Source organism: Macrotis lagotis, chromosome X (genome assembly GCF_037893015.1).
Source record: "Macrotis lagotis isolate mMagLag1 chromosome X, bilby.v1.9.chrom.fasta, whole genome shotgun sequence".
Taxonomy (NCBI): Eukaryota; Metazoa; Chordata; class Mammalia; order Peramelemorphia; family Peramelidae; genus Macrotis; species Macrotis lagotis.
The window spans coordinates 388,699,533-388,712,948 of NC_133666.1; the positions used below are offsets into that span (position 1 = coordinate 388,699,533).

At 33.6% G+C, this 13,416-nt stretch overlaps 1 pseudogene; it reads right to left on the bottom strand.

Annotated features, from left to right (window-relative positions):
- Positions 1 to 4,091: 4,091 nt before the first annotated feature.
- On the bottom strand, positions 4,092 to 4,913 carry LOC141502194 (uncharacterized; annotated as a pseudogene).
- Between the last annotated feature and the right edge of the window lie 8,503 nt (positions 4,914 to 13,416).

The window sequence follows — 13,416 nt, forward strand, 5'->3', positions numbered from 1 at the left end:
TATACATGATAATTTACTCTTAGCATGAGTTGATCATCAAAATCATGGCTAGTATTCATGAATATGAGATTCTGTATTTGACCATTATAGAAAGGTCATAGGGAAGAAAGAGAGAAAAACAGAGATAGAGACAGTAACAAAGACACAGAGAGTGACAGATCCAGAGAGAGAGAGAGAGAGACAGAGAGGTAGAGATATATGCTTAAAGAATTTTGTGGATACTCACATTATGATCCCTTGAATGGAAGCCTATATATTTGAGGAAAATATGGATTGTGGAAAGATAGTGTAAAAGAATCAAAGACAGTAAAAGAACGAATCCTGAAGCAGTAGAGGAAATTTCCTACTTTAAATTTTATGACTTCAGCAGAAGAACTCTTGGATTAGAACTGGGGACCAGAAAGCCAAGGAGTTTGTATGTGTTGAAGAGAAAACTCCAAATGTCCTGTTCCCTGGTATTCTATTGTATAGAATGCAAGTCTGTGCCCTTTTACCTCTTAGGAGACTCAACCCTGAGAAAAACCATTAAGTATAGAGAACTTTACAACTCTATGGAAAAATTAGTTCAAAAGAAAGGGAAGAATTGATGTATCAGCTCTTAATAGATCTAGTATGAGTCCTTTTCATTGTTTTCGAGTTTGTTCATCCTTTATATGATGCTCTAGCATGAAGGTATGGAAGTCCTTTACATTTTTTTATCAGAAAAAAACAAATTAGCAGGAGGTCAATTTGTTTTGTTCACATCAAAAACCCCTAGGTAGTAATGATATTATCATTTGTGACACTATTGAAATATTAATTTTTCTACTCTTACTCTATTAGTTCAGCTTTGTTGCCAGAATGAAATGAAACAGTTGTGGTACAGTGAACTGTTAACCAAAAGTAGGCTTGTCTGTCCCTAAAATGGAAACGATATTCAACAAATGTAGAACAGCACTTATTTCAAGTAGAATTGGCTCCCCCAAATCTCCATATTGAAATATCTGATCAGCATGATAGATTCTATAAATTCACATGGTCTTGGGGCATCCAGAAAATCTGTAGTTCTAATCACATATTAAGGGGAAGTTTTATGTTCTTAGATGACAACCTCAATTCAGTCAAGAAATTGGGTCCAGGGAGGCACAGTTTGAACCTTATCCCATTTCAAGGACAATGAAGTCCATTCTTTGTCACCTTTTAAATAATTACTATCTGAACCTATTTTGGAAGAGGTAGATACTTATGGATATTGGTCTAGTTAAACTGAAATATTGTAGTTAGAAACATAAGCCAAAGTTAACTATTTAGAAAAGAAGCTCCCAAAACTGAGTTTTGTTTATGTAAGTAAAAAATTTAATACTGTTTCTATTTTATGTGTGAGAATGCAGAGTGAATGTGTGAGAATCAATTATTATTCTATACTAAGCACAGGGTACTATATTTATATTCCATAAAATTTATTTTCCAGCATTATTTCTAAAAACATATATAATGACAAGGAGTAGTTCTATCTTAAGAAATGTAACACCTAGTTTTCTTCTATCCTTCCTCTCCCCAATATTTTTCAAAGTTCTTTGTGTTCTCTTTCTTTATGGGTTTTATTGGAATACTCAGAATAATAATAATGGCAAATTACTTTAACATTTGTATTAATCATACTGTCCTTTGCTTTTTTTTGTTTCTTTTTTGTTTCTACTAAGCAATGGGGTTAAGTAACTTGCCCAGGGTCACATAGCTAGTTAAGTATCTGGTACTATATTTGAACTCAGGTCCTACTGATTTCAGGGTCAGTATTCTAAATTCTTTGCCACCTAACTGCCCCTATCCTTTGCTTTTCAGAAAATCTTGACACATAAGATGACTGGGAATTAAAACATTCCAGAAACTATAGAAGGCAGCTCTAGGCAGCAACATGTTGGCAGAATCTTCTTAAGAGTTTTCAAGTTTCGCTTGTTTACAAGTTTCCAAAAATTATGGAATTCTTTTCTATCTATGGAAATTTCATGTCATGTTCAATATACTTGGAAATATGTGGATTTAGTTTTTATTTCAATCTAATTATAGTATTTTTAAATGCATTTTACAATATTGAGTCATAGGGGTCAGAAGTACTTCTCATGCTTTGAAGAATTTGCCACAATCCTAACATAACAATAATTCTCATTACCTTCTTTTATTCAAGACTTCCATGAATTCTTGACTCTTTGAATTTTGTGTTTATGAGAATAGAAAAAATGATTTTAAAAAAGATTTACAAAAAGAGTGGGGCATATGACTGAGTCTAGTTGGCTTTAAAATTGTCACCTGAGGTTTATATGTTTGTGCATTCATGTATAAATTTTCATATATAAGTAAGATTATAGTGATGTTTCAATTTTCAAGTCATTTTTTCCCTATTTTTTCTGGAATTGAATTCAGAGATCATGGGAATAACCATTTGCATATCCTTACTGGTGGCACAATATCATCCTTTGAGGGTGGATTTGAATTTTGGAAACAATCTAAAAGGTCTTTGAGCCAAGTGTGTTGAATCTGATAAATAAAAGCAATTTGGATTACAAAAGGTTTGACTATGAAGAAGTGAAATGGATGCTCTTCTGTATCTTGTGGTTGAGCTCTAAAGGAAGTTCCAAAAGACAAATTCAGCAATAGCAGCTGCAAAAGATGGAATATTAATTTAACTTGCAAAGATGGAAATTGGGCAGAAAACAATCATTTGAATGGGCAAATGTAAGTATTTTTTTTTGCTTTTTATAATTTAGCTTAATATAGGATTCTAATATACTTAGATAACTTAAAACTTTAAGGCCTTGATGTCAAACACGACATCTTTTTATGTTGATAGAAACTTTAAGATCTACATTCAAAATTTTAATAATTTTTTCATGTCCATGTGTATAATTTTCAACAAGTGATACAGATAGTGCCAAATCTAATCTCTTTGTTTCTTTGATTGTTTTTTTTTCTTTTTACAATTTAAGCCATAATCAATTATGAAAGCAGATTCATTTCTATTTCAGAAGACAATTTCATTCAATGTTTAAGAAAAGTAAACTCCATTAGATCCCATGGTTTATCCCACCTGTGTGCACAGACAACAGCATGACTGGATAGCCTTAGAACATACATTCTTTTCATACAAGATAATTTCTGTTTCTCAGATAGTTTCTCATTTTTCCATCTTCTTTAAGGAATCTCAGATTTTAGTCTAGTCTATCCAGTAATATACAGATTTTCAGGAACATGTCATATATTAAGTCTTTAAAAAAGCTAAACCAAAACCATGAGCTTACATTCACCATTATTAATCAATTTTCATAATGTTAATATCATCAAAAAAACCATAAGAAAGTTTTTCCTTAAGTGGCAGTGCCAAAGATATGACCACAGAATAGATAAATTCATATTGACCTGAATGTCTAGTCCCCAAATTAATTTAGAGTAACTGATAACTTAGAGTAGAACCAGACCATTGTCTGAGGATGCATTGTTGAGGAAAAGCAAAGAGGGAATAACAAAATCAAAGTGAACTCCATTCATCCTGATACATATATTTCTACAATTTACTGATGCTGAGTATAATCCTTAAACTGAGTGTCACTCTGACAATGGGTGATTATATAAAGACTCATCAATCTCCCAAATATCTGGGATAGTCTGTTTCCATTTAGGTACCCATAGCTCAGGAAGACTCAGACAGTTTTTGTTGCTTCAAACCCTTAATTCAGCGGATACTTTATTAGGGAATTTTGGAAATGAAAAACAATAAGGCATAGTAGAATAAAAAGCTAACTGGCAAATTAGATGGAGAAAACAAACAGTTTTAAATAATAGAACAATAACACATAACAACTATTTGGGGGAATATTATTGCTTAAAATGTGAATGTACTTTTAATTTCAAATGAACACAGCTGTGGTTTCCTAGAAAGCAACCATGGACATGAACCTTTCCTAGAAGATTTAGCACTTTTGACCAAATAAAATACTAAACTTCTTAAAAATATGCTTCATGCATTGCAATGGAATTTTTTTTAGTGTAAATTTTAATACATTAATTCTTTCTAGAATGGAACCCGAATAGAATTATGAAGATTATCTGTGGTGCCTTTAGGGTGACAGTGATCTGGAATGTCTTTTTCTTTGCAATTATGGGGTGAAGGAGATCTAGATAGGCTTGATTTTCTGCCTCTTTCAGGAGTGATGAGCAATATGAATAAGATCTTTTTTCATGGAGGGGAAGAAACCCTATAGGACCTGGAATTGCATCTGGATTTTGACCCACATGATATAGAAAGTTCTCTGGAACTGAACTGAGACCTTGAGCAGGAATGGGAGGAGCTACCTGAATGGGACTTGGACCTTAAGCTTTAGTGGAAGGATAAGTATTAGGAAGATGAGGTGTAGGAGGACTTAGACTTAAGAGTGATTCAGTGGGATTTCTTTTTATTGCTATCTTCCTATTCACTGGCATCAAGGTTGTATTTTGATAGATTTGCATCTTTATTCTCATTCTTAACCAATTTATATATCAGATAGATCTTCATTCTCATCCTCTTCTTCTCCCTCTGATTCTTTGTCTTTAACTGCTTTCCCTCTATACTTTTTCTGTCTTTAACTAAACTCATCATATTTTCCATCAGATTCTTCTTGTTCAATATACTCCACATTTTCTCTTTTATTAAAACCTACACCATAGCAGTCCTCTCCTCCAACTTAGCATACTTAAAAGTGTTGTACATATCACCAGGTCCAATTCACATTACATCAAGTTTTACATTTCCACTTATTAGCACTAAATAGGCACTTGCTCTTTTCAGCAAAGGTATTTCCAATTTCAATTCTACAAACTTTCATCATCTTGCTTTCAGTTATTTTTTCTCAACCACAGCAGTTAACATCGATTCTTCTTGTAAAGTTTATATACCCACATTTTTTTTTTATTTATAGAGAAATCACAGGCAATTACAGTCAACACTACTGTCTCAGAAATTCTTGTTCTACATTATGGCCACCCCAGCCTATGCCTCTGTCCTTAATTTTGCTCTACCACCTTTAATCTGATGAATTCCATGCAATTCTTATCTACAGTCATTTCAATTACTCTAAAGGAAGCCTCCTCAAAATGTTAAAATGATGAAGACTTTCCCTTAAATCCTTTCACTTATGTATATCAATAATAAATATAGACTATCCATAGATAGTTATATTTTAATTTCATATGCAAATATACAGAAAACTAAACTTAATGTTGAGAACATATCCTAGATAGCTTTAAAAAAAATCCTTAAACTTTCAGCAGCATTGTTGTTGATGAGACTTAGGGATCACCAATTAAAGATAGAAATTGATTTTAAAACTGCTCAGGATTTATTATGAATTTATTATGAAATATTGCAAGGTAAACAGATTAAAACTTTGCTCCTCCTGGAGAGTCAAGGAGGAGAGGGTGAATAACAAAGGCTAGGGTAGGTTGCTTCCAGAAACAGAGACAGACAGAGAGAGATAAAGCAGAGGAAAAGAGGAAAACAATCAGACAGAACTGATTGGAACAGAGTGGACCTCCCACAAGCAGAGGTCCAACTCAGGTTTTATTAGTCTTGACCATTATCTGGACACTGAGGGCAAAAGAGAAAATCCTTGGGGCGGCTAGGTAGCACAGTGGATAGAACACTGGCCCTGGAGTCAGGAGTACCTGAGTTCAAATATGGTATCAGACACTTAATAATTACCTAGCTGTGTGGCCTTGGGCAAGCCACTTAATTGCCTTGCAAAAAAAACTTAAAAAAAAAAAGAGAAATTCTTTCCCCTTTAAGTGATCAGATTCAGGTAGAGGGTTGAAGATAGGGTTTCTGAATGAGATCAAGATACAAATTTTACTTTGTTTAATTTACATTGTTTAATGAAATAATAGGAGTCATTTTACTCTCAAGAACTAGGAAGCTCCACCCATTTAGCAAAATTCCCAGATTTTAACAAGATTTGGCCACTCAATGACTGCCTCAAGCTCTATCAGGAAACCACACCTAACCTTTTGTTGTCTTACATGCTTTCTGACCCTTCAGGAGGAAAAGATTTTTAACCTGTTTACTTTGTTATATTTCATAATAAAATCCTGAGCAGTTTTAATATCCCAGAGAGATTGTACAAATTCCTTTGCTTTTCAGTGGCCCCCAAAATTCTTATGCTTATTTAGTTACCCCAGATCCCATTGGCTAAATTTGGAAATGAACAGTGTTTTAAATGCATAATAGAAGAGAATAAGCCAAAAACAGTCTGACACACAAGGGTCCTGGGTAGAGCTGAGAAATCACAATATTATCAGCAACTGATCAGAGGATAGCCAAGATTTCATGACAATACAACTATCATGGCACAAAAAGTAGCTAGAGCACTGGATCTAGACTCAGGAAGACCAGAGTTTAAATCTGTTCTCAGATACTAACTAGTTCAATGACCTTAAGCAAATCACTTAATTTCTATTAGCTTATTTCCTCAGTTGTAAAATGGCCATAATAAGAGTCCTCTTCCCAGTATTCTTTTGATATCAAATGAGATATTTTTAAAATGTTCAGTAAAGTGCCTGGAACAGAATAGGTAATATATAAAAGGTAGCTATTATTATTAATGTTAATTTATAATAATTTCTGTGGCAATTAAGGGTACAGAAAGTTTTCCACAATTAAAGTCTGAGAAAGTTATTTCAATGAAGAAGAAAAGAATTTTATGGCATATTGATTAATGCCTGTTCCATGACTGACCAATCTATATGTGTGGAATTGAAAAATATGACCCACTTACATATATGAGACATATATGGAAACAAAGATGAGTCACTGGAAATAAATAAAAATTATTATATGAGCATTTAAAATATCCATATTTGAGGTAATTAGAAGATTAAGAAAAGACTTCTATATGTGATGAACAAAAGAATAACAGATGGAGGAAAGCAAAAGTGTTTTGTTATTACTTTGCTTTCTTTTTCTCTCTCTTTTTTTTTTTTTTGCCAAGGAGAATGTTGTTCACATTGGAAAGGAGAGACCAAGAAATGATTAAAAGAAAATAAAAATCCAAGAGAAGTGAGGAGATGAGAAGATGAGAAGAGATCATTTATGAAAACAGATAAGTCAGCAAAACATTTGGAAAAACTAGATACCAAGGAACTAAAATTAGTTAACTTTGAAAAAACATGAAGAATAGAACAAGTAGCACAGTTAGTTATACAGTCATATAATGTACTGGTTTAAAAAAACATAAAACAACACGAATTAGGATAGAATTTTTTAGACATGTCAGCTTTAGGTTGAATGGTCAAATTATAAGAAAAAATGCAAAGGGGATATTAAAAGGATTTTTTAAATAAAAGGAAATGTATTAAAATATTTAGAATGGAATGCAGTGAAGATGTTCATTTAATTATCAAATGAGAATATCAGGGCAGATCAATGAACATAATATACCTAGATTTAAAGGTAGTATTTGAAAGTTTATCCATATGCCTGAATGACTACATTCAAATAATTATTACTAAGGTCAGAGAAATCTGTACTGGACTACCCAAGGCTTAACATACAGCAGCAAATATCTATGGGATAGCTTACATGCACAAGATAACAGAATCATGATGAAGAAATATCTTGACATACCAGAATGATGGGCTGAATCGAATGAGATGAAATTTGAAATGGATAACTATTCAGGCTTGCATTGGAGTTCAATGGAGGACACAAATGCAATGTGACTAGATGAGTTGATTTATAAACAATCCAGACGTTTTAGTCAACTATAAGCTTCATAAGATTGGACATGAATATGAATAAGTTCCTTGAGGACTAAAAAATATCTGATTTGAATTTGTATCCCTAACATTCACCAGAATGACTGGCATATAATTATTGCTTAATAAATTGTCAATTAATTGACTGATGGATTGAAAAAGTCTGATTTTTGCATCATTAACCCTTAGCACAGTACCTTGTACAAACAAAGTAGGTGCTTAATAATATTTACTATTTATTAACTATATTGCAATTATTTTTAAAGCTGTCTGAGCAGAGATAGCATTATGAAACATAGTGTTCATAAACAGAGGAGTGCACCACACCATATCTGTAATATTGGCTTTTTGAAAGACACTACATTTTGCTAAGGGCTTTGTCAATTTATAGAATGGTAGCCAGGATAATTCTATAGAAGGATTGATTGCAAGATCTAATAGTGTTTATTCTTTAGGAAAAAGAAACCTGAGGTGGGGAAGGAGAATGTGTGATACTTCTTTTCAAATATTTGAAAGGCTGTCCCATAGAAGAGAGTCAAGATACACTGCTTGTTTCCAGAGGGTAAAACAATTAATGACTGGTTCAATAGGTTAGGTAGAACAATAATGTTTTGCACAGAGCAATCAAATACTCAATTTTATCCTTAATATTTTCGAATTTGTTGTTCTCTGCAGTGATACAGTGGGCAACCTATTCATGCTTGCCCTTATTATATAACTCTTGGTTGATAATCTCCAAGTTTGTCAGGGGGGTCCAGCAGATGAAATGAGGCTTTCCTTATTCTGAGTAGACTCTGTGAGGACACAGTATGTAGGTTGTCTAACTTAACCTTGAACCTCAACACTTGATTGGCCTATCATTCATTTGTCTGGTGACATTTTATAATCATATTCTTCCTTGAAGTTTCTCATTGGTAATATGTTTCAGCCTAATCAGCTGCTGTCCATTGCCCTTTTGCTATTATTTTAAATTATTTGGCAACTTTGTGCCATGTCTTGCAGATACAATATTCCTATTAAATAGAAATTATTAGCAGAATTATTTAAAATAAATGTAGATAAAAGTTTTGAATGCCTAATCCTTAAATTAACCTTAAGTGCAGCATGTGATCACAGGAGATGGTTGCTTTTTCTTTGGAGAGCTTTTGCTGCTGGTACTAATCTTATTGTATCCACAAAATTGAACCACCAGGGACCATGATCTTCCTAGGACCATGAAACTATTCAGTCTGCATTCCCTCAGACTATGAAGTCTCACTGTCTCTCACCTCTCCAATATAGTTTGTTAAATTTGTGAATCAAGAGAATATCATATACATAATTTATCTGAATTTCAGGGCAATAACTGACAGTCCTTAGGCTACTCATATGAACAAGATAAAGAGACACTGAAATTGTATATTTTAGTAGATTTTAAAGTGATAGAATGAATAGACCCAAAGAGTTGTTATTAATGATCTGATGTCAACTTGGATAGAGAAGATGCCTGGAAGGACTTAAGCCCCTCAACTCTAGGTTTTCTAGGACCATAAAATCGCATCCTACCTGGTGCCATTTTCTGCCCAATTATCATAATGTAGCCTTTCCCTCTCTTTCCTTTTGATTCTAAGAACTATAATTTTTTTCTCTTTATTTTTCTTGTGGTGTCAGTCCTTTGGATTCCTTCAATGTTCTGTTGATACCTTCATCATCCTGTAATGCCACTTCATCCTAGTTGTGATGACCTCTCAATATCCTCTGCTCCCAGGACTCCACAAAATGGAAAGTGGAGTGAATCCTCTACCTCAAACCTCCATTTAAGGAGGAAATCCAGGTTGGCTGTTTCCATTTCCTACTCTGATCAGCCTACTGGCCTTGGACCATCCCTCTTCTTACTTTTGTCCACACTGCTTTCCAGCTTTCTTTTGCACATTATCTTCCACTAGATTGTAAGTTGCTCTAGGATGGAGCAACTTTTTGTAATTGTTTCCTCAGTGTTAAGGATAGTGCCTGGCACTATCCTAATTTACTTGCTGAAAACTGAAACATTGTTACAATTTCATCTAAAAGGAATAATTCAATTGATTGATCAATTATTCAACTTCCTTGTGACTTCCTAGACCATAAACTCTTTTCTTGGTCAATACTCTTTAAAAGTTATCTGTTAATTTCCTCATTAGAATATAAGCTCATTGAGGGCAGGATCTGCATTGATTTTTTTTTTTATTATTTTCCTTAGCATTAAGTATAGTGCTTAAGGGTTCATTGAGAATAATAAGTGTATGTGCGCGCACACACACACACACACACACACACACACACACGAACACATACACATATATACACACAGACTCCATCTTCAGACACCAAACATTTTCATTGTCTGTCCTCCTAATATGGAATGCTATACTTCCTCTTTTCTGTCTTCTAACTTCTCTACTTCCTTCAGTAAAAATTTCATTTTCTACAAGACTTCTTCCTCATTACTCCTTAATCTTATTGCCACCATTAGCCATTAAGACTGTTAGTTTCTTTTTTTTTTTGTATGTTTCTGCCAGGCAATGGGGTTAAGTGACTTACCCAAGGTCACACAGCTAGGAAATTATTAAGTGTGTGAGGCCAGATTTGAACTCAGGTCCTCTTTATTCCAGGGCTGGTGCTCTATCCACTGCACCACCTAGATGACCCAAGATTGTTAGCTTCTTGACAGCAGGCTCTACTTTTTTTGTCCTTATTTGTATCTACAGACATTAAGGCATAGTGCCTGGGTCATTTTTTTATGATTGATAAATGCCATCTGATTGAGTGCTAATTAACTAATTTTCATCTGGCTGATCACTTTTTAGACTCATATAAAGATTCATGTTCAGAGATAGGTTACATTAAATGATCCTAGAATTCTCTTCATCTTCTAAGATTCTGTTATTTTGACTATATTATCTCTAGTCCTCATTCAATTATGATTATTCTGATCATTATTTTACTTAAAAGCCTTAACTATTATTTGAAGTGCTGGTCTCCAATTTTTACAAAAAAACAAAACAAAACATAAAAATAAAAATAAAAAAAGGGGGGAAAATAATAATCTACAAACAGAAGTTTCCTTTTGATCCCAGATACATAGTCATGCTGATACCTCAAGACATCTTTTCTGTCATGGAAGATAAGTTATAAAACCTATTTAATCAAAATTAACTAGGAAAAAAATACATTTATAAATCAAAAAGCAAATTAGATAGTTTGCAGGATATCATGTTATACAAATTTTTACCTTCATTTCACTGGCTTCATGGAAATAAAGGACATAGAGGATTGTCAGTGGAAGGTATTGGTGTTGTAGAACACTACTTGGTCATCATTCTGTGTCAGGTGACTTTTACTCTGACAACATCCTATGTTAAAAATGTCTCAAAGCAGTTACTAGGCAGTTTTTTTTCTCTTTTCCTGCTGCTTTCATTCTCATAATTTTTTTTCCATTTCAAAATAATTTCTGTCAAAGATACTGTACAATTTCCCAGGTTTATAATCTTGTATTACTCTGAATTCTTGACTCTTCCTTGCCCTACATATCTAATTGGTTGCCAAATATTGTCATTTTAATTTTCACAAGAATTCTTGTAGAGGACTTATCTCCTCCATTCATACAACTACCAAGTTAGTTTAGGCTTTGCTTTTTTTTTCTCATTGGTTCATGGCAAAAGCTTTCTATCTCAAATCTCTCTCTAGTTATTTTCATTGTACATACTATAAATGAAGTGATTTTTCTTATGGATATATCTATCCATGTGACTCTCCTATTCAATCAATTGTAGGTGCTTCCTATTGCCACTAGGATCAAAAATGAAATCCTCTCTTTAGACTTATGCATTCAGGCCCCAACCTATCTTTCCAGACTAATTGCAAATTATTCTCCCACTTACACTCTATGATGTAAACTAAAATTCTTTTTACATGTCCCAAATCAGTGGGAAATTTTGAACTGATTGTTGTACACTCTGGAATACATCACCTTCTTATATCTGCTTCTTTTCCTTCCTTTAATATATATCTGAGGCACAAACATCTCCATAAAGCTTCTCATGATCCAGCAAATGTTAGTATCATACTATCAAACTAGCCTCCCAAACTATCTTGTATTTATCTGAATTGTATATATCCATGTTTATTCATATTATATCATATAGACTTGCTGAATTACATCATATACTGAAGTCTCCATTATTAGTACATAAGATACCTTTGGAAAGATATTATTCATTGATTTTATTTTGGAGCTGCATGATAGAAAATGATGATGCAACCATCAGAGAGCTTCAGCAGAAGGGAAAAAATGAGATAATCAAATGGATATCAGATAATGGAGATCTGAGGAAAGCACCATGAACAATTAGAAATTGCACTCCTTCCTCTTAGATATTCTCTGCCTGGGTTTCCATAAATCCATATGCTTCTGGCTCTTTTCTTACCTCTTTAGCAGGCCTTATTTTCTTTTGATGATTTAAGTTGAGGTTAAGAACAGGGAAGAATAGAAAGAAGGAGAGAAAGTTGAAAAGAAAGAGGAAAGTAAGGGACATAGTGGCTACTGTGGACAAAGGTAGAGAAGCATCAAAATTAAGACTAGTCCAAATGATTCTGATAGGATGGGGGTTGAATTTCTAGATAACAAAGAAAACTGGTTCTTTTTCATTTATTTTCAATTTGTTTATTATACTCTTTTTGTTGATGAAGAAAGAGAAGTTAATTGACTTGACCAAAGTAATCTAACTTGTAATTAGCAGAGCTGAGATTCACATCCAGGAGCTTTTAATTGAGATAAAGTTAATTTTAATAAAAATGAACACTTTCCTATGGCATTTATGTTTTTATAAGGATACTTTTCTGGTAAAAACTTTGTGAAGGAGGTTGCACACATATAATCTCCACTTTTTGGGCAAAAAAACAGAGGTTCACAAAGGTAAAGGCAATTTTTCCAAACACATTCACAGGCTGTCAGGTACTATTATAAACTATTTTCATATTATTTTCCTGTATACCACAGTATGTAATTGAAATATACCTTCAAGTAGTTCTAAAAGATGACTGGGGGCAGCTAGGTGGCGCTAGTGGATAAAACACTAACCCTGGAGTCAGGAGGACCTGAGTCCAAATCCAGTCTCAGACACTTAATAATTACCTAGCTATGTGACCTTGGCCAAGTCACTTGACCCCATTGCCTTGCAAAAGCAAACAAACAAAGAAGGGGGACCTGGAAGTGTATGAGTGTAAAGGTTTACCTAAGTGAAGGTTCCTGTTTATTCTCTTAATACTCTTACTTTCTATCTCTTTTGTGGGCATTAGCATTGCTTTTGGGCTTAGAAAGAGGCCAAGACTGGCAAATCCTGCAATGAAATTATCTGATCCCTGAAAAGTAACACAAGCTTGAAAAAAAGGAAAGAAATACTAGCATTATGACATCTCTTTTCCAAGAGAATGTAAGTTTAAGAGTAAAAATAACTTTTTCTTCTTTTTCTTCCTCTTCTTTTTCCTCTTCCTCCTTCTTCCACTTCCTCCTCCTCTACTTCTTCCTTCTTTTTCTTCTTTTTCTTCTTTTTTCTTCTTCTCTGTCTTCTTTTTCTTCTTTTTGTTCTTGTTGTTCTTGTTCTTCTTCTCGTTCTTCTCCTTCTCTTCTTCTTCTCC